The following is a 24702-nucleotide window of genomic DNA, read 5'->3' as shown; positions in this document are numbered from 1 at the left end:
CCATTGGTCCATAAAATGAAAGCAACAAACAATGTACTGCAGCCACACAATCAATCAATCAATCAATCAATCAATCAATCCATCAGTAGCTGAACTGGGTTCCACACAAGAATCACAAAACAGAGAAACCAGTAGGAGAACACTTCAATCTCCCAGGACATTCTATACAAGATCTCAAAGTAGCTGTTTTACTACAAAGGAATTTCAGAAATAGACTGGAAAGAGAAGCTGCTGAATTGCAACTCATTACCAAACTTAAAACCATGGAGAGACCTGGTCTGAACAAAGACATTGGATTCTTATCTCATTATACATGACTAAGCCATTTCTCACCTTCTCACCCCTTGCCTTTTCCTGTAAGACCTATTACAGTCGTTAAGAGTCGTCAACAGGCTCATCTCAGCTATCTGCCAATCTCCCATTCCCACCACCCTTCTGAGTAATACCCCTCCCCACCTCCTCACTATATAGAAGGGTCTGGCAACTTCTGTTTCAGTGTATCTGAAGAAGTGTGCATGCACACGAAAGCTCATACCAAGAACTAACTTAGTTGGTCTTTAAGGTGCTACTGGAAGGAATTTTTTTTATTTTGGGTTCCACACAGTCACAAAAACAAAAAAAGAGCCACAAAAACGCAAAATTAATAGCCAAAACAGACAGACCTCATCGTAACACTCAAAACGGAATTGTGGCACTCAAACTGGAAGCGTAACACTCAAAACGGAGCACATTCGGCTTCTGAAAAAAGTTCGCTAACCGGAACACTTACATCTGGGTTTGCAGTGTTTGGGTTCCAAGTTGTTTGAGTACCAAGGCGTTTGAGAATCAAGGTACCACTGTAGTTTGCTTTGGACTGGCCTAGATGACGCTTTGGGTCCCTCCCAACTCTACAGTTATTTATGTTTCTTTGATACTACTTCCAGAAATTCTTTGCTGGACATCAGAGGGCCAGTGGTCTGGGGTTGCAGATGTGAACCTATTTCTTCATCATGGTCCAAGGGCCACCCAAACAGCATGTAAAGGTGTGTTTGAGTCACCGAGAATAAGTCCTATCCCCCTTTATGCTGGCTGCAATCAATCGGAGTAAAAAGGAAGTGAGGAAAGCCATTTCTTGACAATCGCCTAGGACTGTCAAGGGCTCCTAGGATCCATCTGGGAAAAAGCACTCAGGAAGAATACCAAACAGTTCTTATTCTGTGTGCTCCAAAGCTAAGCATTTCTGGACACCGGAAGCACCAGGCGCTTCAGTTTTCAGAGAATGGTAGGCAACTTCTGCTAAGTATTAAGGTGGCCACACTGGAAGAAGCTACTGGAGCATGCCAAATGATTTGCCTGAGTATGTTGCACAGAAAACAGGTCTTGCTGAAGGGCAACGCAGAGAGAGCTGTGCTAATTGTCGGCGATGCATTCCTCATTGTTAACGTTGTATAATTAAAGAATTCCTGCATAAACCCAAAAGGATATGTAACCTTAGCAGAGGCGTGGCCGTCAGAGGGAGTGGCTGAGTCTCTCACGAAGGAATCACCTCTATTGATTACCGTATTTGCCCAAATATAAGCCGCACCTGAACATAAGCCACACCTTTAAAATTCAAAGGGGGGGGGGGTTGAGAAAAAAAAGACAATACCTGAATATAAGCTGGTCCTTTAAGATTCCACAGGCGCTCACACCCGTTCCATTTTACCGTATGTCTGTTTCAGCAGTGATATCATAAAAGCCGGTTTTTGCAAAGTCGCAAATTTAAGCCGCACTTTAACTAACTTTTCACGTTCAGAATTTGGAAAAAAAGTGAGGCTTATACTCAGGCCAATACGGTATGTGACATGGTTTAGGAAAACAGTTCCCAAAGTGGTCAGTACCACCCACTAGGCAGAGGGATATCCTAGGGGTTTGCTAAGACAAGGAGGCAGCCATGGAGGGGAGGGTGCTGAAGGTGTAAATAAAAAACACAATTCTTCCTCATTTATTAGTAGCGCTATCAGTAGTGTCCTGACCTTAATACCTGGGCAAGTTCATACAGGGTGAAGTGGAAACCTGAGTTTGAAAAATGAGGAGCAGCTCATGGAATAGACTATTTGAACTTATATGTTTAAATAATTCCCCTGCCCCCCAATTATATATTTTTAGTTTTTCTCCATTCCTCTCCTTTACTAAATTTGCAAATAATAATTCATGAAAAGTAAGAATACTCAGAGCAGACCATTATTATACTTAGTGCTGGATTTACGTATAAGCTAAACCAGCTATAGCTTAGGGCCCCACTCTCTTGCCCCCCCCCAAAAAAAATAAAGGAAAAAAACCGGATGTACATTTCCAAAATATAAGATAAAAATAAATAAAAATAAATCCTACATACCTATGAGGTCCATAAATTACCATATAGCATATATTCAACACTAACAATAGTGACAATTTGTTGTTGGCAAAGGACAGCTGGACATATAAAGGGCCCCATGACCTTCAGGAGCTTTGGGCCTCATCAGACCTAAATCTGGCCCTGATTATACAATGCTTCAAACGGGTGCATCTAAGTGGCTTACCGCAACATCCATATGTAAAATACAAAGTAGGTTCAGCTCATGTTATAAATCTTGATAGCAAGAAGAATATAAACACCGCTCTGTTCCGCTAAGAATAATGTGTGAATACAGTTAAGCCTTCATTGAGAAAGGTTTGGGAAGAAAATAAAATGGTTTGCAGAAGGCAACCAAAGGCATAGAGTTATGGAGCCTGCCTTCTCTACACAAGGATGTGAGTAAGCAATTGGTCTCACAGCTTCTAAGAACTCGTTCCTAGAGATCGTCTGCCATTAGACCATCTCTTGATCCTCCTGGGCAATGTTGACTGAGATCGCGTGTTTCTCATTCTGCATCAAAGCACGGGGTTTCAGGTGAGCAGAAACTGTTGACCACAGGCTTACCTTGCCTTGCTGAAGGTGCTACAGTCGCATCTTCGAAGGTGCCTCCTTGCCTCTGTTGACTCCGGTTCAACCACTTTCTACTCCGAAGTCGCCACTCTGGTTTCCACACATTTGCCAGCTTTTACAACGCCTGCCGGCTCTTTTCCTGTCTCTGAACTTGGGCAAGCTCCCAGTACCATATTGAATCTAGTCAAGTAGGGGCGTGTCCCCGGGACACCTCATGCTTGCCTAAACAGCCAAGGTTGTGTCCTGGTGGAGCACAGCTCCTTGTGGAAGCTGCCAAGTCTCCCCGGTTGAAAGCGCAAACGCTTTTGGGACGCCTGATTTCAGTCAACAGCGAGAAGGTGCCTTTCCAGTTCACCAACAGCAGGTGTGGAGAGACACACCCCAAGATGTGAGCCGGTGATTGAAAGGCAAGCAGCTCACTCTAGGAACCAGCCTCTCAGAAGGATGAAACCAAATGAGACAGGAGTCATAAGATGAATGCTTGGCCAATGGAATCTGCAAAGGTTCAGGACTTTGAGGCCCTTCTCCTTGGAGAGGAACAGTGCATGCTTTGTGGTTTAATCTCGGGAATAAGAAGAGAGCCAGGGGACGATGGATAATTAAAATGAGCAATTTGCATTTTGTTTAAGGTGAGAAAGAGATGCTTCTCTTATGTGGAGCCAACTATGAGCACAGATGATCAAAGGCGGTACCCGTGATATGATAAAATTAAAAAATAATGTTACATGCCACCCCATTCTCTGCGTGGTGAGAGATTCCAGAATTTCCCCAGGGTTCTGTTTCCAGAGAATGGAGGTCAGTGGAGACGGTGGGGCTTTTAGGATACATGGTTCTACTTACACACATGTACAACCAAAATTATTGAGCTTTTTTAGGATTGAGGTTGTTGAGCTTTTTTTGGGTTTTTACCCCAAAGTTGTTGAGCTCTTTTTTTAGGATTGAATAATAATAATAATAATTTATTTATACCCCGCCCATCTGGCTGAGTTTCCCCAGCCACTCTGGGCGGCTTCCAATCGAGTGTTAAAAACAACACAGCGTTAAATATTAAAAACTTCCCTAAACAGGGCTGCCTTCAGATGCCTTTTAAAAAGAAGATGGCTGCTTATTTCCTTCACATCTGAAGGGAGGGTGTTCCTCAGGGCGGGAGCCACTACCGAGAAGGCCCTCTGCCTGGTTCCCTGTAGCTTTGCTTCTCGCAATGAGGGAACCATCAGAAGGCCCTCTGCGCTGGATCTCAGTGTCCGGGCTGAGTTGTGAAGTTGCTGGGCTTTTTCTTTTTTTTAAAAAAAAAAAAATATAATAAATTTTTATTAGTTTTTCAACATATCATTTTCAACAATAATTAAACATACTTTCATATCTTATAGCATTTTTTTGACTTCCATCAATCACATCTGAAAATTTTCCAATCTATTCACTTAATATACACTTCTTACTTTGACTATTACATTTAAATCTCATAACTAATATCTCTATTCTTTCTCTACTTTGCAATATTTCATATATTTCTCCTTTCAAAACTTCTTGTAGTCCTACTAGCGTAATTTGTTGATTACAGTTGCTCTTCAAATAGTTCGTACATTTCTTCCAATCTTCTGTGAATCTCTGGTCCCACAGGTTTCAAATCCTTCCTGTTATTTTATCTAATTCTGTGTAGTCCATCTGTTTTGTCTGCCATTCTTCTTTCGTCAGAATTTCTTCTTGCTTCCATTTCTGGCTAACAATACTCTTGCTGCTGTTGTTGCATATAAAAACAATTTAACATCTTGCCTATTAATATCTTCACCTATAATACCAAGTAAAAATGCTTCTGGTTTTTTTTAAAAATGTATATTTCAACATCTTTTTCATCTCATTATATATCATTTCCCAGAAGTTTTTTACTTTCTTACATTCCCACCAGACGTTGTTGGGCTTTTGGGGGGATTTTACCTTAGGAGATAAACTGCCCCAGGATTAAACTGACCAGACGTGCCTGTCCTACCTAGTATCTAGGTAAGAAGGGAAGCCCCCCACCCATTTGTCCTATGGCACAAAGCACCTTTGTTGGTTGCGCCAATTGTGGTACTTAACCAATCAGCCAAAACCATCACCTAGACAAAATGACTGGTTTGGCAAGCTTGCTCCCATACATTCTACCACCCCTCCAGACACTGAACCCCAGGAACTGGAAGGGATGAACGCAGGGCCGGATTGAGGTTTGTTGAGGCCCTCAGCTCCTGAAGGTCATGGGGCCCTTTATATGTCCAGCTGTCCTTTGTCAACAACAAACTGTCACTGTTCTTTTGTGTTGAATATACGCTGCATGGTAATTTATGGACGTAATTACATCATAGGAGCCCACACAGCACAAAACACTGCTGCTCTATGTAGGTTTTGTTTTATTTGTTTTTTATCTTATATTTTGGAAATGTACATCCAGGTATTTTTTCCTTTAAATTTTTTTTTGGGCCCCCAAGAGAGTGGGACCCTAAACTACAATATAGATTGTTCATTTTATATGTAAATCTGGCACTGGATTCGGGGCATCATCCAGACTGATACTTCTCCAAACTCATAACAATAAATTGAAAACACTACAATGACAGAAAACCCTATAGAGTGGTACCTCAAGTTAAGTACTTAATTCGTTCCGGAGGTCCGTTCTTAACCCGAAACTGTTCTTAACCTGAAGCACCATTTTAGCTAATGGGGCCTCCCGCTGCCGCCACGCCGCCAGAACACGATTTCTGTTCTCATCCTGAAGCAAAGTTCTTAACCTGAAGCAATATTTCTGGGTTAGCGGAGTCTGTAACCTGAAGCGTATGTAAGCTGAAGTGTCTGTAACCCGAGGTACCACTGTAGTTTTTGTAAAATGTGAAGTTCCCCCCATTACCTAGGATACGACATTGATACTCGGCTATTTCCTTCATGCAATGTGCTCACATCCAAGGCATCACCACCCATCCTCACATAAGAACATAAGAAGAGCTTGCTGGATTAGACCAGTGCGCTATCTAGTCCAGCATCTTATTCCCACAGAGGCCAATGAGATGCGCGTGGGAACCACGCAAGCAGCATTTGAGTACAAGAGTCGACTCTCCCCTCCTATGGTTTCCAGCAACTAGCGCTCTCCTCTTCCATGAATTTGTCTAATCTTATTTTAAAGCCATCCCAGTTGGTGACCCTCACTCACTGCCTCCTGTGGGAGGGAGTTCCATGGTTTAATTACGTGATGCGTGGAGAAGGGCATTATTTTATCTGTCCTGAATCTTCCAATGTAACACTCCTCGCACAACTTGCGTCAACTGAAACCATCCCATTTGCCACTCCCCCCAAAGACACAACCATCTCTTTGGAGAATACCGTATTTTTTGCTCTATAAGACTCACTTTTCCCCTCCTATCTGAAGAAGTGTGCATGCACACGAAAGCTCATACCAAGAACTAACTTAGTTGGTCTTTAAGGTGCTACTGGAAGGAATTTTTTTTTATTTTGACAATGGCAGACCAACACGGCTACCTATCTGTAACTTTTCCCCTCCTAAAAAGTAAGGGGAAATGTGTGTGCGTCTTATGGAGCGAATGCAGGCTGTGCAGCTATCCCAGAAGCCAGAACAGCAAGAGGGATTGCTGCTTTCACTGCGCAGCGATCCCTCTTGCTGTTCTGGCTTCTGAGATTCAGAATATTTTTTTTCTTGTTTTCCTCCTCCAAAAACTAGGTGCGTCTTGTGCTCTGGTGCGTCTTATAGAGTGAAAAATACTGTATATGGCATGGTACCTTCCCCGGGTCACGTTGGCTTGCTGATTCCAAATCTTCAAAGAAATGAGATCAAGGCATGCTTGCAGGCAGGGTGCTGTGGGTGGGTATTTATTTCGAGAAAGTCCAGGGTTGCCAGCTCTCTGTTGCTAAATCTGTTTCTCAACCCAACCAAAATTAAATGCCCAGAGAGCTGCACGTTCTCTCGAGGCACTGGCTAGCTTGTTCCAGTGGGATTATTGCATTTAGTAACTCTATCTAGGCCACAACACCTGGGCGTTGATGGGGAAAGGTCTGTGCCCACAACTAAGACACCACAAATATGCTTCATGGTCGCCAGAAGGACAGAAATGCCCGGAAGGGGTTGGATAGGGGTGCAACTCGCATGGAGCGCATGAGAACCATGCCAATATAATGGAGACATTATGGCTATGAAGTAGAGTTGGCTTTGAAAGAATGAAACTATGCCGCACATGAGTAAACTGTGGAGCTCTTTCCCACAAGAGGCAATTATGGCTGCCATCCTAGATGGCTTTATGAGAGGAATAGACAGATTCATGGAGGAGGAGATGGCAATTCCAATGTTGGTGCTGGCCTTTAAAGCCCTAAACGGCCTCGGCCCAGTAGACCTGAAGGAGTGTCTCCACTCCCATCGTTCAGCCCAGACACTGAGGTCCAGCACCCAGGGCCTTCTGGCGGTTCCCTCATTGCGAGAAGCCTATTACAGGGAACCAGACAGAGGGCGTTCTCAGTGGTGGCACCCACCCTGTGGAACGCCCTCCCATTAGATGTCAAAGAGATAAACAACTACCTGACTTTTAGAAGACATCTGAAGGCATCCTTGTTTAGGGAAGTTTTTAATGTTTGATGTTTTATCGTGTTTTTAATGTTTTGTTTAAGGGACGCGGGTGGTGCTGTGGGTTAAACCACAGAGCCTTGGACTTGCCGATCAGAAGGTCGGCGGTTCAAATCCCCATTTCGGGGTGAGCTCCCGTTGCTCAGTCCCTGCTCCTGCCAATCTAGAAGTTCGAAAGCACATCAAAGTGCAAGTAGATAAATAGGTACCGCTCCAGTGGGAAGGTAAACGGCATTTCCATGCGTTGCTCTGGTTCGCCAGAAGCAGCTTAGTCCTGCTGGCCCTCCCCAGCCAAGACTGGGCTCAGGGTGACTAACACCAGGTATAAAAACAATTGATTAAAATACATCTTAAAAACAAGATTAAAATACAACAATAAAATGCAGCCTCATATCAGTGGAAACTCAAATAAAAAATGTTTGGGGATGAAAACGTCAAGTCTTTACCAAGAAAGGGAAGTTACTGATATTTTAAGGTTGTTTAAATGAATATTCTAAAATGTAAAACAGAAAATTTAATAACAATTAGGAAGGAAACAAAAGTGTTACGCAACCATTGGATCAGGGGAGTCTTTGCCTCTGGTTGTTGCTCACGGCACCTGAGAGACTGGGGCAGTTCAGCGATTCCTAGAAAGTGTAGGTGTTCTGGTGAGGTCATGATGAATGGAGTTTCTTCACAGGCAATGGAAGGTGGCAACTTTGGGGGCAGTCATGGCCTTTTGGGGTGGTTTGGCAGTGTTTTAAATCTATGGTGTGAATGCGGCCAGACTATTAGTCCACCTGGTTCAGTATGGTCCACATTGATTGACAGCCGCTCTCCAGGATTACAAAGCGGGAGTCTGCCTGTAGATGCCATGGGGGATCAAACCTGGAACCTTCTGCATTCCAGGCAGATGTTCTGCCACTGAGCTATGGCCCTCCGCAAATCTCGGGCTTTTGAGATGCACAGCACAGGGTTGGTGTGTCGTGGCTGAAGCACTTGAGAATCTCTCTGAGCAAAAAGAAAATGAATTGTGCAAGAGGACACTCAACCTCTCCATTGATGGGATATCCCACACATTTATCTCAGCGTTGACCTTGGTGCTTGGGTGGAAGCTGAAGGAGGACAGCCATGTTGCTGTCTGGCTAGATGAGGGCAACAAACACCACATGACAGGTCTCCCCTGTTGTTGTTGTTGTTTAGTCATTTAGTCATGTCCGACTCTTCGTGACCCCATGGACCAGAGCACGCCAGGCACTCCTGTCTTCCACTGCCTCCCGCAGTTTGGTCAAACTCATGCTGGTAGCTTCAAGAACACTGTCCCACCATCTCGTCCTCTGTCATCCCCTTCTCCTTGTGCCCTCCATCTTTCCCAGCATCAGGATCTTTTCCAGGGAGTCTTCTCTTCTCATGAGGTGGCCAAAGTCTTGGAGCCTCAGCTTCAGGATCTGTCCTTCCAGTGAGCACTCAGGGCTGATTTCCTTAAGATTGGTTTGATCTTCTTGCAGTCCATGGGACTCTCAAGAGTCTCCCCGAGCAATCCTTGTTTAACCTCCCAATGGGAAGCCACGCCTTTCAAACACAGCTGAGTACCTTGGGTGCCCCAAGGACAGCTCCAGGAGGTCAACTCAGATCCTCTCTTCAGATGAAGCCTTGGTCAGTTCTCATTTCTTCCTGGAGACGGACCAGTTCACCCTGCTCCTGTTTTCACCTCCAGCCTGGGTGGGGTTCTGGCATCGCTCCCTTGGCTTTTGGACAAGTTGAGGTGCTTCAGAAAAGGGAAAATGAAGGAGAGGAAAAGCAAGGCTGGAAGCAATGGGGAGACAAAAAGGTTGGGAGTCCTTCATGGAGTAGCAGTAAAGCTGGGAAGCTCCTGAGATGTGGGCAACACCAGGCTGTGCCTTGATCTCTTCTGGATTCCCAGGTTGTTATAGATAGCTCTGGAGGAAATCTGGAGACATGAAGGTGCCTTGAGGGGAGGCAATGTCCGTCTTTACACTACTGCCACTATTATTATCTGTCACATTTTCTCTCTGCTCATTTATCAATTTATTTAAAAAATAGGGTGTATTTATTTTTAAAATATGTGTACAGTGGTACCTCGGGTTACAGACGCTTCAGGTTACAGACTCCGCTAACCCAGAAATAGTACCTCAGGTTAAGAACTTTGCTTCAGGATGAGAACAGAAATCGTGCTCCGGCGGCACGGCAGCAGCAGGAGGCCCCATTAGCTAAAGTGGTGCTTCAGGTTAAGAACAGTTTCAGGTTAAGAATGGACCTCTAGAACGAATTAAGTACTTAACCCGAGGTACCACTGTATACTGCTGTGTCATATATGGTTTAATAAGAACATAACACCATGCAACAAACTCGAAAAAAGGTAAAAATAGACATCATTTAGCCATGTTAGGCTGTTCCTCCTTCTTTGCAACCATAAGTCTAGCTCTCCACATTTCCACATCCATTTGTGATTGCCCGGGAAAAATCTCTCACAAAACTCACCAGTATTTTAGTGCAGATTCCTCCCCTTATATGCATTTTTTGTATGTGACTTTCCCTAATATGCACAATTTTTAAAACCAATTTCCGCTACTGCGATGCAATTTTGTGTGTTATTTTCACAAATGTGTGCATTTCTACGTACATTTCCCCCTGATGTACATACTGAATTCCACCAAGTAACAGTGGTATTATAGTAATACCAGAAACAGTGGATATCGTAATGAAATAGCACTTCATGAATGCTGGACCACTCGCTATTTAGAGGCTGCCATTCTGGTTCCACCATATGCAAAATGAAGGGAATTGGGGTGGATGTATGAGGTACAAGAACATCCATATAAAACTAGGGAGAGTATTCATGAGAAGCTCTTTTTAAAGTGCTCCTCCACACACACACCACATGCCTTTTCCAAAGATGATCCATGTGCATGTATAAATTTCACCTAGTAAAGGGTAATCTGGGAAATGCTAGCAGGAGATTGCATTTGAAAGAAAGGCTTTATTAATTCTCGGAGATGAGCTAGCAATTGAGCAAATCTTCCCTGAGTGGTTGCCATGGGATCAGGATCCATTTGCTGTTTCATAGAGAAGGAGCAGCTGGGGGTAACCCACATTGTTTGGACAAGTATAGCACTTCACCGCCATAATTTGATATCTGTGGTCCTTATAAAGCAAATTGGACTTGCATTGTCTAGTTCAATTTCCAATCTTATTATAATACTGCAATTTGTTTTATCTAACATTGTGGCTGTCTCTACTATGCTGCGGTAGGAGATTTAGTGGTGCAAGAAGACATTGGATAGAAACACCATCTCCAGCTCCTTGAAAGGTTCCATCAACGGTGTCTCTGAAAATTTTTACACATTGCTTGAGAAGACAGGCAAACTAATGCCAGCATCCTGGAAGAAGCAAAGATCACCAGTGTCAAAGTGATGATTCTTCAACACCAACTTCGTTGGACTGGTCACGTTGTGCGGCTGCCTGATTATTGTCCTCCAAAGCAACAACTCTATTCCCAACTTAAAAATGGAAAGCGTAATGCTGGTGGTCAACAAAAGAGGTTTAAAGACTGTCTCAAGGCAAATCTAAAAAAATGTAGTATAAACACCAACAACTGGGAAACACTGGCCTGCGAGCGCTCCAGTTGGAGAACAGTCTTTACCAAAGGTGTCATGGGCTTTGAAGACACTCGAACTCAGGACGTAAAGGAGAAACGTGCTAAGAGGAAGGCACGCTTGGCAAACCCTCACCATGATCAACTCTCGCCCGGAAACCTATGTCCCCACTTTGGAAGGACGTGTGGATCCAGAATTGGCCTCCACAGTCACTTACGGACTCATTGTTAAAACCGTGTTCATGGAAGACAATCTTACTTGGCTACGAGTGATCGCCAAAGAGGAAGAAGAGGATAGAAACCTTGCACAGAGTTTTGCTCAGGTAGGTGCTTGGACTTTACTTCAACGTTCCTTCTATCCATTGAGTTGTACCTGGCTGAGTCTTTACTCAGACCAGACTTATTTGAATCAATGGACTTCAGTTAGTAATGCCTAACCTAGGGAGCAATCCTCTGGCTGGGAAGCCAGTCAAAGCTCCCTTGGCTTGAGTTAAGCTGGTGTAAAGCAGATCTTCATGGATCACTGCCTTGTTGTGGCGAAGCGGCTTGAATTACTCCAAGAAGCTGTGAGCTATACTGTGCAGGGCCACCCAAGACTGACAGGTCATAGCCAAGCGTTTAGACTAGATGTGACCCACCTGGAGAAGGAACTGGCAAACCACTCCAGTATTTTGCCAAGAGAACCTCATGGACATAAAAAAGGAGAAGCTTTGAGAAGAAAGTGAGAGTTTCCAAGGCTTGCTCTGGTTCATGGGGTCATGAAAGTCGAACACGACTAAGATGACTAAACAACAACTAAACAAAGCAGACCAGACTCAGGTGCTGGAAGCCACAGGAGGAGAGAGGGCTGAATCCTGCTTGCAGGTTTGCCATTGGGGCATCTGGTTGATCACTGTGAGAACAGCGTGCTGGGCCCAGGGATAAGCCATGAAACATGGTCCAGGACTGGTCCAGAGTCCGAAGGTTCTGCTAGTAGTCAGTCTGACAGGGCCAAGGCAGGACACGAGGCAGGAAACTAGGCAAGGACAGGTACAGGATCTCAGGCAGGATCTGGCATACAGCAATGTTGCTCCCTCAACCTAGGGCGGGGTCCGACAGCCTTTTATCTTTGTCGGGGTAACGGCCGGTCCTGATCCCCCAGTGACTCACCTCCCTGTTTCGCCCGAAGACAAGCACTCCTCCTGCGAGTCCTCAGGTCTCTCCTTCTCTCAGACCTCAGTCTCTGCAGCTTGGGAGACGTCGGTGGGTTAGTAGACCCAAGGGCCACCTCAGCCTCCCCTGACCCAACCGGTAGTGGAGCAGCTGTAAGTGATGGCCCAGCTGGAGGCAAGGAGGTCATCCCCGCATCTGGAGCCAGGGCAGGATCAGGCCCCTGACTCGGCCCAGCTGGTGCTTGTTGCAGGGGAACCTGTGCAGACTGGGACTCTTCAGGATCAGGCCCCAGACTTGGTTCAGGTGATGACTGAGGCAAAGGATCTGGTGCAGACTGAGACTCCCCTGGTTCTGAGTCCGAACCCAAGTCCCAGGCCATCGCAAACAGGATGCTAGACTAGACGGGTCACTAGCCTGATCCAGAGTCTCTTATTGCGTTATTACGTTCATACCTGCAGTCACCACTGCCTGTGGTCATTGTTGGCAGGATCACCTGGTGCAATGATGGTCTCAAGGGAACAGACAGGTCCACAGGGGGGCAAGTGGCGTTTCAGCTGCCCAGGTTCCCAGCCCATCCTTCCTCTTTCGAATAATTTTTCATTGAGTTTTACAAATTCTATCATCATCACAATCAAGAATATCTCAAAAATGAAACAGAATATAAATCCCCAACCCCCATCCCCCGCACAACTTCCCTCAACTTCCTTTTCTGGTTCTTTGAATGTTTATTTCCCCTCCTTGTTTTATTTTACCTTAATATGCAGTCTTTAACTTAAATGTTATTATATTCTTCACATTTTTATACCCTACTGATTTTTGCATTTCCTCTGGCACTTTATTATTTTCCAATTTTTACATCTTGATTTCTTTGTTGTTAATTGTAAATGTTTACGCAAACCCTGCTAGTGAGTCTACATCTTTACAGTTTTTCTGTAGGTACAACATAAATGGTTCCCAGTCTCTTTTAAAATCTCTATTGTCCTTGTCTCTAAGCTTTGCAGCTAACTTTGCCATTTCAGCATATTCCATCAGTTTTTCTTGCCCATCCTTCCATCAGCTCCCTGATAAAAGTTTCTCCCTCTTTCGATCCATGCTGAACAGGGTCAGTATACTTTGGCACACCTAATCCAAGCTAATTTAGCTCTGTTTACTTAAGAAAGGTATATTCTCTCCAATTATCAAGACATAGGCTGATAATAGACGTCAGAAGCAGATAATAAACACCAACATAATACGTACAATAAAACAATCTACCTAAAATCAGCACGATCAAAATAGCACCATATTAAACGATACCATATGATACGATACGATAATCTTTATTGTCATTGTCCCATACAGAACAATGAAATTGAAAAAATCTACATCAGACATTCAGAAACCAACAAGCCTGCTATCCCAGCTATCCCCACCTGGTTAGCCCCCTAAAAAACTCTGATACCCCATAATTAAATATAATATACTCCCATACAGACTACCTTACACTGCGTTTAAAACCAAAATCGCATTTGGGTAGAAACTGCTTCTCAGGCGGCTAGTCCTAATCTTTATAACCCTGGACCTTCTTCCAGAAGGCAGAAGCTGAAAGAGATCATTTCCGGGGTGCGCAATATCCTGCGCTATCTCTGCAGCTTTCTTATGACACCTGGAAGCATAGATTTGATCTAAGGTGGGAAGAGTGCACCCAGTTATTCTCTCCGCAGTCTTTACAACCCTGGACACACCATCTACTGTATTTTTTGCACCATAACACTCACTTTTTTCCCTCCTAGAAAGTAAGGGGAAATGTCTGTGCGTGTTATGGAGTGAATGCCTACGGATGACGGGGGGTGGGGATCTGCTGCAGTCGTGAGCAGAGGATCCATGGTTACAGCCTGCACCAAAAAAATCACGCACCCACTGTTGCCTGGGGCCACAATGGTGCAAAAACATGGTTACAAAGCATGGATCCACATGGATCCTCAGGATTTTTGGATTGGGCTACCCCAAACTCACCGTCAGATCACATGTCTGTGGCCACAGCATGAACCACAAAAATCATACACCCACTGTTTCATTTAGAATATTTTTTTTTCTTGTTTTCCTCCTCTAAAAACTATGTGGGTGTTATGGTCGGGTGTGTGTTATAGAGCGAAAAATACGGTATCTATCTATCTGCAAACTTTGTGGGAAATCCATGCTGTTAAGCTGTGGTAGCGCAACCATGTTTTTGCAGGATTTGGGGCAACCACAGAGAAAGATGAGCCACAAATCTCACCAACTTTGTTGCAGAGAGTTGGACTAGAAATAGCTCTGGGTCTCTTCCAACTCCACAGCTCACTAGTATATTATTATTATTATTATTATTATTATTATTATTATTATTATTATTATTTGTACCCCGCCCATCTGGCTGGGTTTCCCCAGCCACTCTGGGCGGCTTCCACAAAAACCAAAAATACACTAATATGTCATACATTAAAAACTTCCCTGAACAGGGCTGCCTTAGGATGTCTTCTGAATGTCAGGTAGTTGTTTATCTCTTTGACATCTGATGGGAGGGCGTTCCACAGGGCGGGTGCCACCACCGAGAAAGCCCTCTGCCTGGTCCCCTGTAGCTTTGCTTCTTGCAATGAGGGAACTGCCAGAAGGCCCTTGGTGCTGGACCTCAGCGTCCAGGCAGAACGAGTGGAGTGGGACTCCACTCCTGATCTTAAGGGACAGGTAGTGGCATTCTCTGACACAGGGGTGAAGAGAAAGTAGACTCAGCTGAGGGCCAGATCGACTATAAAACTTATGAAGCGTAAGCTTAATAATTCTGGAGAGGCCCAGAAGCAATTTTATTCATGCATGTATATAGCATTTCCCCAATTTTCACCCTCCCATAACCTCCCCAAAAATGAGGCACAGGAATTTTTTTATTCACACCAATGACTTTGATATGTGAGATAATCCAGTACAGCAATTCTAATCAAAATCTGACATGTAGTAGTTAATTTCTTTAAAAGAATTTGTGGTGATCTTTCATTGAAGAACCCCACTGAAGACGATGACAGGGGTTACCCAGACCCTGATGATGATGATTGCAAAGGTGACCCCATAACAGTTCAGGCTTCAGGGGCCCCCAAATGTAGGTCTGCCACTGGTACTGCCGGTGGAACTCTGGGTGCGTAGAAGGAGATCAGTATAGGGATGGAAATCAAGATGTTGTCTCGCACTGTTCGCCTTTGGCGAATTGCTGAGCCCACGCCACTTTGCAGTGCTTTCTCTTTTGTGGTAAGACTCGCAGGCTGCGTACAAAGCGGAAGAAGTACCTTGACAATCTTCCTTTTGTATCGGCCTCCACAATGGAAATTCCCACAATTTCTGCTGGAGTACAGCTTGCCTGCTCCCTGGCTGCACTGCAACTTTGCGGATGAATTATAGGAACAGCTTGCCAGCTGGCACCCAAAACTGCTGTGCAAATATTCTCTCACCATGCTGGAGCTCTAACATCCCTCAAAGGTGTTTGCACCTGTTTCCTTGTGCATGGCGAAGCTGTCCTTTTACACACCCAGGAATGATTCACTCATTGTAGTAGATCAGTAGTATTCGTGAGAGGGTATTAGCTAAGGGCTTTTTAAGAGCTAGTGAATTGTCCAGGTAGGAGTAACAGATACTGTGTGGGACATTCAAACTGAAAGGGTGGGTGGGAAGCCAAATCAATTATGAGCTGTCAAATCCTATTTTATGTCATCTTCACTTTGGAAACATGGGGAAACTAAGGCCGGTGGGATTGGAGCCCCAAAGTTGAAGGGTTGGGATTCAAATTCTAGGTTAAAGAGCTTATTTTTGAATGCTACACACACACACACACTGATGGTACAAGCTGTTTAACAGTGGAACAGACTGCCTCAGGAGGTGGTGAATTGTCTTCTTCATTAGAGGTTTTTAAGCAGACTCTGGGTGAACAGGAGGGATGGGGGAGAAGCTACCTTCGGTTTGCATTTAAAGCCAAATCAGATTTCCAAAACAATAGGAAAACCGAAACAGACATCCTTTGAGATTTGCACAAATCTGAATTTTGCAATGCAGTTCTCCAACCGAGGTTTACAAAAACATGAAGTTGGAGGGAAAGGGTACCAAAAGGACCACATTAGTGAAAACACCATGGAGAAATGCGTTATAGTAGGAGGGATTCCCCGTGAAGATGTGTATCTTAACCAAAACTGCATACAAAAATGTGATTATTAGGAGAGATTTACCTTAAAATGCTTATTGTGCCCCCTCCAGGAGAGGTCTGGAGGATGGCGACATGGGAATGGGCCTTTTCTGTGGTGGCACCAGAAGTCAGGTTTCCGAGACCTCGCAAAGCCTCGTACAGCATCTCCGAGGTCTTGTGAGGCCTGGGACGTGACCTCCAGCGCTTCACGAGGCACTGGAAGTCGTGTCGGGGGCCCTGCAGTGTGGGGGCTACAACAATTTTTTGTGTGGGTGCTCGGGCCCCCAGGGCCCCCTATAGTTGGTGCCCCTGCAGCATTAAAACACAACATAAAAGTAATTTAAAACTACTTCCAACCATAAAAATAAGGTGGGTCATTTATGGCACATCATAGCTCTAATACCACCTATAGGGTGTTCATATAACGAACAATCAAGCATGCAATTGCCATCGCACCCAGAGTGCTGTCTGTTGGATTTTGGGAAACACGACAGTCTCAATTTATCCGTTACAGCAAGGTTGACTTGAATCAAGAGACTCAATCTATACTGGTAAAGTTGAAATTGTTGCAAAATGTGTAGGAGAAATAGCTGCCACTCTCAACTCAGAGCTGCAACTTGAAGCCGGATGAGAGATGCTTCTTGCTTAAAGACATAACGTCTTTAACCGATACAGATTTTGCCAGCTGCTTAACATCAGCTGTGGCATTACGTGAAAGCAAGGTTCCCCCTCAATTTGCAGCAGAAAAAGGTGAGGAAAGCATTTCTTGTTGTTTTTTTAAAAAGAAATCAAAATATGTTTATAGGGGGCCGTCTTATTCACAGATAGTGCAAGGGGGGGTGATTTGTGGCAGCCGCGAGCAGGGGATTGTCAGCTGTGATTGGGCGGGTGATTGGTGGCTGCGGCAATCTCTGGGCAATCTCCCCCCATTTCCTTAATTTGGAGTCCCCCCAAAGTAGGGGTCATCTTATACACGGGGGCATGTTATACACGGGAAAATACAGTCTGTGGTGCTTTCCCCATGGCATTTGCTATGGCCAGGAGACTCAAAAGCTGGAAGTGATTCTGAGCCAGGGTCTTCTGTGTCTTGCAAGGAGGCCAAGGCATCTAGGGTGCCCTAACCCCTCAAAGTCCTTCCTCTGTCTCGCTGTCCCCTGACACTATGTGTTCTCCCGCAGTGTTTGTCCTGGAAGTGCTCCTCTGAAGAGGATTTCTCCATCAGGGTCACAGCAGCTGAGATAGAGAGGCCTGCGGTCTGACTCAGTATAACACACATTCCCATGTCCCTATACAGTGGTGCCCCGCAAGACGAATGCCTCGCAAGACGGAAAACTCACTAGATGGAAGAGTTTTCCGTTTTGGAGGTGCTTCGCAAAACGAATCTCCTATGGGCTTGCTTCGCAAGATGACAATGTCTTGAGAGTTCCTGCTGGGTTTTTTCCCCCTTCCCCCCCCTTTTCTAAGCCGCTAAGCCGCTTATCAGCTGATCCGATCAGCAGATAAGCCACTAAAAGCCTCTAAAAGCCTCTAATAGTGCTAATAGCGCTAATCTGCTAATCCTTCAATGGGCTTGCTTCGCAAGACGAAAAAAAACGCTAGACGAAGAGAATCACAGAACGGATTCTTTTCGTCTTGCGAGGCACCACTGTATTTCACAGCAAGGCAGAGAACGATAGGATCTTGCACACAGGCTTACCAACTAGATAAGCAGACGTGTGTGGAAAAGGAAGGAGACAAGACAATGAAAAAAGAGAACATGAACTGCAAAATAAGACCACCCGACTTCACCTTCTGCTAGAGGCCAGTCACTTCTGCGTTGCCCCCCAAAAAGGGGCAAAGCGTGTTCTCACTAAAAGAGAGCACGTGTTGCGGATGGGGCCGAACAAAACTCCACTTGGTTGCCAGGCAGTATTAGATTCAAGGGGCCTGGAGCAGATTGGAGGATGGTGTTACTGGGGTAAATTTGATGTTGCCAATTTAGGGGTGGGATCAGTGGTTATTTAAGCAAGGTCCACAGCTTTCTCTTTCTCTTTCGCTGTGGACATCGGATCACATGGAGCACTTGGACTGTCTGGAGGACAGTGATGCAAACTTCTCATTGTCTGGTTACATTTCTTTATTTCCCCCTTCTTTTAATCCTCTTTAGTCCCTTAAATAATTTAATTCCCCTTTTTCCTGTTCAATTTCCCACCCCACCCCTTACCCTGCCCTGTGGGAAGATTCTCCCTGTATCTGTGGCTTGCCTTTCTTTCGCAAAAAGGTTTCCCCCATTTCTCCTGTTGTAAATTGTGGGGCTAGTCAGGGCTGTTCCCAGCTTAGCTGGAATCACTTTCGTTTACAGCACCCCCGAAGGTTGGCTTTATTTGGGTGTGTGCAGCGCTGTTGGCCAAATTTTAATCTAGCCTTGGGCGGGAGCACTATTTTGAGTTCCTTTAATATTGCTATGAGACTAAGATTCTCAAGAGCAGAGGCATGGAGCCCTATTTGGCCTGGGCATAACTTCCGAGCCTAAGTATGCTACAGGTAGCAGTTAATTGTTAAGTCTCTGACCTCTCTATAAGAATGTACCTGCTTGCAGGCTCAGTTGCTGCTAATGTATATCAGAGGGCGGCAGAGGCTCTCTGTGCCTCCAATGACTATGAGCACTCTGTATATGCTCTTGAACTATGCTGTTTCTGAACAAGTTTATTTTCTTTAAGTTTGTTTTGCCCTGATAGTGGCGACTGCCATTTTAGAGGCGAGCCATTGTGGTTTAGTGGCTAAAGTGTAGGACTAGGACCTGGGAGACAGGGTTCATATCCCCCTCTTAGCCATTGTTATAACAAAACAAAACAAACTGCTCCTTTTGGGCTATTCTGTTGCTGGGTAGTTCGGTCCATAAAAGAACTTTGGGTTTCTTGAAGGGGTGCTTCCCTCTAAAAGGGCAAGCAGGGGTACCTGGACAAGCTGTGGGCTGCTTCAACTCTGCTATTTCACTGGAAACATTTATGCCTGGCCTGGCAGGTGATCCTAGGGCTTTGCCCTAGAATTCGATGGCCTGGAAGCGTTTCCGGCCTGAATAGTGTCCCCATGTGGTCCATGAAGCATTGGTTTCACCAGTTCCTTACATTGTTTAGTTTTTGCGGACTATGACTGGGCTTTTGCAAATGCCTCAAGAGCTTGCCTCTCCTGCAGGGGATGACTTGTGGACGCCCCAGGTGTCTTCTTCCAGAAGAAAGCATCTTCGAAGGCTGCAATCCAGGAGGAGGGCAAAGAGGAGCAGGGATCATGATTCAGACATCACCTTGGACCTCTACAGGGGTCAGGGTGAGGCTGTCCCGGGTCTTTAGGGATCATCCTGGATAACTCAGCTGGTCAGCGCATAGTGCCGGTAATGCCTAGGTTGCAGGATTGGTCCCTATATGGGACAGCTGCATGCTCCCCCATTGCTCTACCTGGACACTTAGGTCCAGTGTCGAGGGCCTTTTGGTGGTTCCCTCACTGCGAGGGATGTAACAGGCGCCACGTTTGCAATATGCAAGCGGGAGAAAGCACCTTTGTGTGCCCGCACTGCAGTTTGCTCTGTGCGTTACAGGGCACAGCGCTGCACGGGCTGCATTTGCATTGCATTGCGTGAGAGATTTGCATTTGCATTGCACAGAGGTTGTGCGCATTGCACAGAGGGTGTGAGTGCATTGCACAGAGTGTGTGTGCATTGCACGGAGGGTGTAGTGGCATTTGCACAGAGTGTGTGTGGTTTGGTTTTTTTTTTTTTTTTGCATTGCACAGAGAGTGCATTGCACGGAGTGTGTAGTTGCATTGAACAGAGGGTGTGTGCAGTGCACGGAGTGTGTAGTTGCATTGCATGGAGGGTAGTTGCATTGCACAGAGTGGGTAGTTGCATTGCATGGAGGGTAGTTGCATTGCATGGAGTGCGTTTTTGCATTGCACGGAGTGCGTTTTTGCATTGCACGGAGTGTGTAGTTGCATTGAACGGAGTGTGTAGTTGCATTGCATGAAGTGTGTAGTTGCATTGCATGGAGTGTGTAGTTGCATTGCACAGAGTGGGTAGTTGCATTGCATGGAGGGTAGTTGCATTGCATGGAGTGCGTTTTTGCATTGCACGGAGTGTTTTTTTTTTTGCACTGAGTGTGTAGTTGCATTGAACGGAGTGTGTAGCTGCATCGCACGGAGTATAGTTGCATTGCATGGATTGTGTGAGCACCGCACGGAGTGTGTTTTTGCATTGCACAGTGTGTGTCTGAAAAGGAAGCTGGCACGGCGGCAGTTTTGTCGGGACTTTTTTTTTTTTTAGCGGTTCTGGCCAGCGTCGGCCCTGTAAATTTACGTATTATGATGGCAGCACAAGATGCCCCCTGCCCAAGCAGGGCTGGAAGCTGGCAAGCAATACCTCAATACTTTTTGCCCATATTCCCATTTTATTTAGGGATCCAGTTGGATATCGTTGCTAAAACATACCACTTGCGTATGGAGAAGCTGTCTGCCTTGAAGGAAGTTATTTTGTAATACTTCCTCTGTAGCAAGTGATGCTTCATCAGATCCGATCTTGCTGGGTCACTTAATTAATCTTGCATGCAGAGTGGTTGCCCCAGGCCGCCCCTTCCCTTCCCACTAGGCCAGGCTGCCTGCGGCCTGAGGTCCCCTTACCTTTCTCATGCAATGGGATCTCATGCAATGGTTGCAATTCCTATATGTATGCAATAGTAGTTGGCCATGGCAGGATACTTGCACAGGGAATTTTCAGGTTCATGCTGATGCTGCTGGATCTTTGCCCTTTGGTTTTTTATTTCAGGGGCTGCTGGTGTGCAAAGCCATGGCCTCAAGCCCGGTATGGTGAGGCAATCATGTGACCTAACTTTTGAGTTTTCCCCATTGTAGTAGCAGTTCACATGTGGCCCGAGGAGTTCAGTGACCATCGGATCTGCTTTTGGTCTGATAACCAGGTAGTGGTGAGCGTCTTGGCTAAACAGTTCTCACGCTCCAGCAGAGTCTCCGCCCCTCCGCTCATGCTTTTGAGCTGCACCGCTTAAGGTTTACTATTGTGCTTTCTGCTCTCCTGATTACGGGATCCTCTAATGATGTCTCTGACACTCTATCCCATTTTCAGATGGAGCGCTTCAGATCCTGGGCTCCAGACTCAGCTATTGCCAGACTTTTCCAGACCACCTGTGGCATTTTGACAACAATTAGTAATTACAGAGAGCAGCAGCTTCCATTTCCCCTTCTGCTTTTAGCTCTTATGGGAAGGCCTGGATGGATTTCTTAGCCTTAAGCTGGCAGTCCTCGGCCATTCAGATGAACTGGCCCCCATCCTCTGAGCAGATCCTGCAGTATTTGGTCCACCTGCCGCAGATTGGGCGTCCTGTTATAACTATAAGAATTCAGTCCGCTGCAATGTCTGTTATACTGAAGCTTTATTTTTCAGAGACCCTTGCATAAAGTTTGTAATGTGCAGGGCCTTGGAAGGTTGGAATAGGCTCCAACCTCATAGGACAGTGGGCAGGAAGTCGGTCAATTTTACCTAGGCAGGATCTGCAACAAGTTAAAACTTGTCTGCTGGTAAAAGATCAAGGCGAGACTCCTTTCAGTATTCCATTGCATTTTGGGCACTGAGGGTTGGGGAAATGGTTGTTGGAGCCAGCACAGGGCTGAGAGTCTGGAGGCTTATTGCTTCAGGACTTTTCCTTATCTGCTTTGGAGCTTGTCATTAGAGTTGGGAACTCTAAAACAGACTTAGTGGGCAGGAGTGCCACAATCAGGCTTCCCATTACAGATGAGGAGGGCCCTTGCACGGTTATGGATACCAGAAAAAATTGGCTTTTCATTCCCCTGGGGGCTGGCCCACTCCTAGTGCATGAAAATGGGTTCCCGTTAGCCAGGCATTAATGTGCTTACGTCGTGCACCAGTTATTACGGCCTGCGGCTTGCCTACCACTGAACACGCCTCATTCCTTCCGAATAGGGCTGCTGCAACGGCTGCACACTGGGGGCCTGTCTGTAGACAGGATTGTGAATACGGGTCATTGGAAGTCTGACGCTGACAAGGGTTATATCAGGAAGTGTCACAATGATGTCTGTGCTGATGCTTGTCTGTTATTTCCTTTTCTCATAGGAGCAGCGGTGCACATTTGGGCCATAGCATTGTACACTGGGCTGGCAAGCGCGCTGACAAGTCTGGACTGGGGCGCCATCTCAGTCTTCCTGCCCATGTGGACATATACTGGATGTCCAGATGGGGAATGCTTTGGGAGGAGGTCCTTCCTTTGGTGCGGTCGAGTGTGACCTGTGCAGGTCCTCCCGCAGTGCTGGTGGTACAGCTGGGCGAGAATGTTTGCTGTCTTCCTCCAGCATAAGTTTGCATTCCTGCATGCAAGAGGGCTTGGATTGAGTTGATGGCAGCTCTCCCTGGACTCAAAATAATTTAAGGCATTTGGTTCAAGGTGGTCTGGAGGGGGGGTTGGAGCACCTGTCCCCTCCAATGCGCAAAGATATTCCATTAAAGGAAACCAAGGATTTGCCATGCTTTGTCAACCCCTTTCGAGGGGTAGGGCCACGCAAGAGTCCCTGGGAGCATTTGGGGTGAGCTTGAGTCTGATCCTGGTTCATTGCTCCCCCACGCTGTTTACTGACGATATGGTGGGGCCCAGTCGTCAGTGCTGCCCTGCTGAGGTCAGGTGCAGCTAGTCGGGAACCAATGCCTAGACAAACTACCACCGAGCAGGCCAGAAAGCATGTTAATATGGCGGTGGAAAATAAAATAAATCAAGTAAATCAAATAAAATAAAATAACATATAAAATAAAATAACAAATAAAATAAAATAGGTCCTTGCTTTAGGTGGTTCTGTGATATTGCACCCTGCTATTTTCTTCAAGACTGTTCCCCTCTTTGGGGCAGATGGGGGGTGCATCTTTCCCCTATGGGGAACGACACCTGGCGGGATGCGATTGCCTTGGGATTCATTGCTCCCCCACAATGTTGCTGGTACTGACGATATGGTGGGGCCCAGTCGTCAGTGCTGCCCTGCTGAGGTCAGGTGCAGCTAGTCAGGAACCAGTGCCTAGACAAACTACCACCAAAGAGGCCGGGAAGCATGTTAATAAGGAAGTGTAAAATAAAATAAAATAAAATAATAATTAAAATAATAAAGTAAAATAGGCTTTGCTTCAGGTGGTTCCATGATTTTGCACCCTGTGATTACCTTCAAGGCTGCTGCCAGCTTTAGGGTGAATATTTCCCCTATAGGGAACGACACCTGGTTGGCTATGGTTGCTTTGGGATTGAAGGAAGGGTTGCATTTGTGAGTGGTTTGGCGGTGAGCTAAGGCTCTGTGGCGGTTAGGCATTGGTTAAATTGGTTGGTGGAGGGGTATGGATTGGCTGTGCCTGCCCCTCCAATGCTGCTGCTGCTGGGAATTCCGTTAAAGGAATTCTGGGGCTTACCATCCCTTCGTCCAAACCCTTGGAGCAGGGTGCGGGCCGTGTAAGTTCCCAAGGAACAAGCAGGGAATAGCTGAGGGTCTGTGTCGCAGTCCCAGCTGTCCCTGGTCTTGTTCCTCCACACGCTGACTCACGGGAGTCAGCGCTGTCCCCAAGGCGGGGGGGACAGATAGTCATAACCAATGCCTAAGCAACCACTCTCAATTTGTATGAAAATAAAGTTGTGGCCAAAAGTATGCCAAAAACCTTAAACAAAAATTATGTGTGATGTGTGAGTTATTGGGGTAGGGGTTTTGGGGGACCTCAGCACGCAAAGCGTGTTCTCACTAAAAGAGAGCACGTGTTGCGGATGGGGCCGAACAAAACTCCACTTGGTTGCCAGGCAGTATTAGATTCAAGGGGCCTGGAGCAGATTGGAGGATGGTGTTACTGGGGTAAATTTGATGTTGCCAATTTAGGGGTGGGATCAGTGGTTATTTAAGCAAGGTCCACAGCTTTCTCTTTCTCTTTCGCTGTGGACATCGGATCTCCCGCCCGCCCTCCCTTGCTTGGGCTTGCGCCTTGACCTTGCTCTGCCTGTCATGGGGTCGTTCGCCTTGGTGCGGGGGCCCAGTAGGAATTTTTCCAATTGGCTGATTAGTGTGTGCCTTTTGGGTTTTGCCTACTGCTTAGCAAATCGTCACAACTTGTAAGGTTGGCGGTTAGGCATTGGTTAAATTGGTTGGTGGAGGGGTATGGATTGGCTGTGCCTGCCCCTCCAATGCTGCTGCTGCTGGGAATTCCGTTAAAGGAATTCTGGGGCTTACCATCCCTT

At 45.9% G+C, this 24702-nt stretch overlaps 1 protein-coding gene and 1 long non-coding RNA gene across 2 annotated transcripts in view; both read right to left on the bottom strand.

Annotated features, from left to right (window-relative positions):
* The window catches only part of BCL6 (BCL6 transcription repressor), a 71890-nt gene extending 68626 nt beyond the window's left edge, over window positions 1-3264 (bottom strand). The window contains exon 1 of the mRNA XM_082224150.1: window positions 2921-3264. The gene's annotated coding sequence lies outside the window, so the exon portion shown is untranslated. The remainder of the gene's footprint in view (window positions 1-2920) is intronic.
* The window catches only part of LOC309533407, a 197161-nt gene that overhangs the window by 157120 nt on the left and 15339 nt on the right, over window positions 1-24702 (bottom strand). Inside the window, exon 2 of the long non-coding RNA XR_014220221.1 lies at window positions 13567-13754. This is a non-coding gene — a long non-coding RNA (uncharacterized lncRNA). The remainder of the gene's footprint in view (window positions 1-13566; window positions 13755-24702) is intronic.

This window comes from Podarcis vaucheri (assembly GCF_965113315.1).
Source record: "Podarcis vaucheri genome assembly, chromosome: 5".
Taxonomy (NCBI): domain Eukaryota; kingdom Metazoa; phylum Chordata; class Lepidosauria; order Squamata; family Lacertidae; genus Podarcis; species Podarcis vaucheri.
This window is presented reverse-complemented; position numbering and strand designations above follow the sequence as displayed.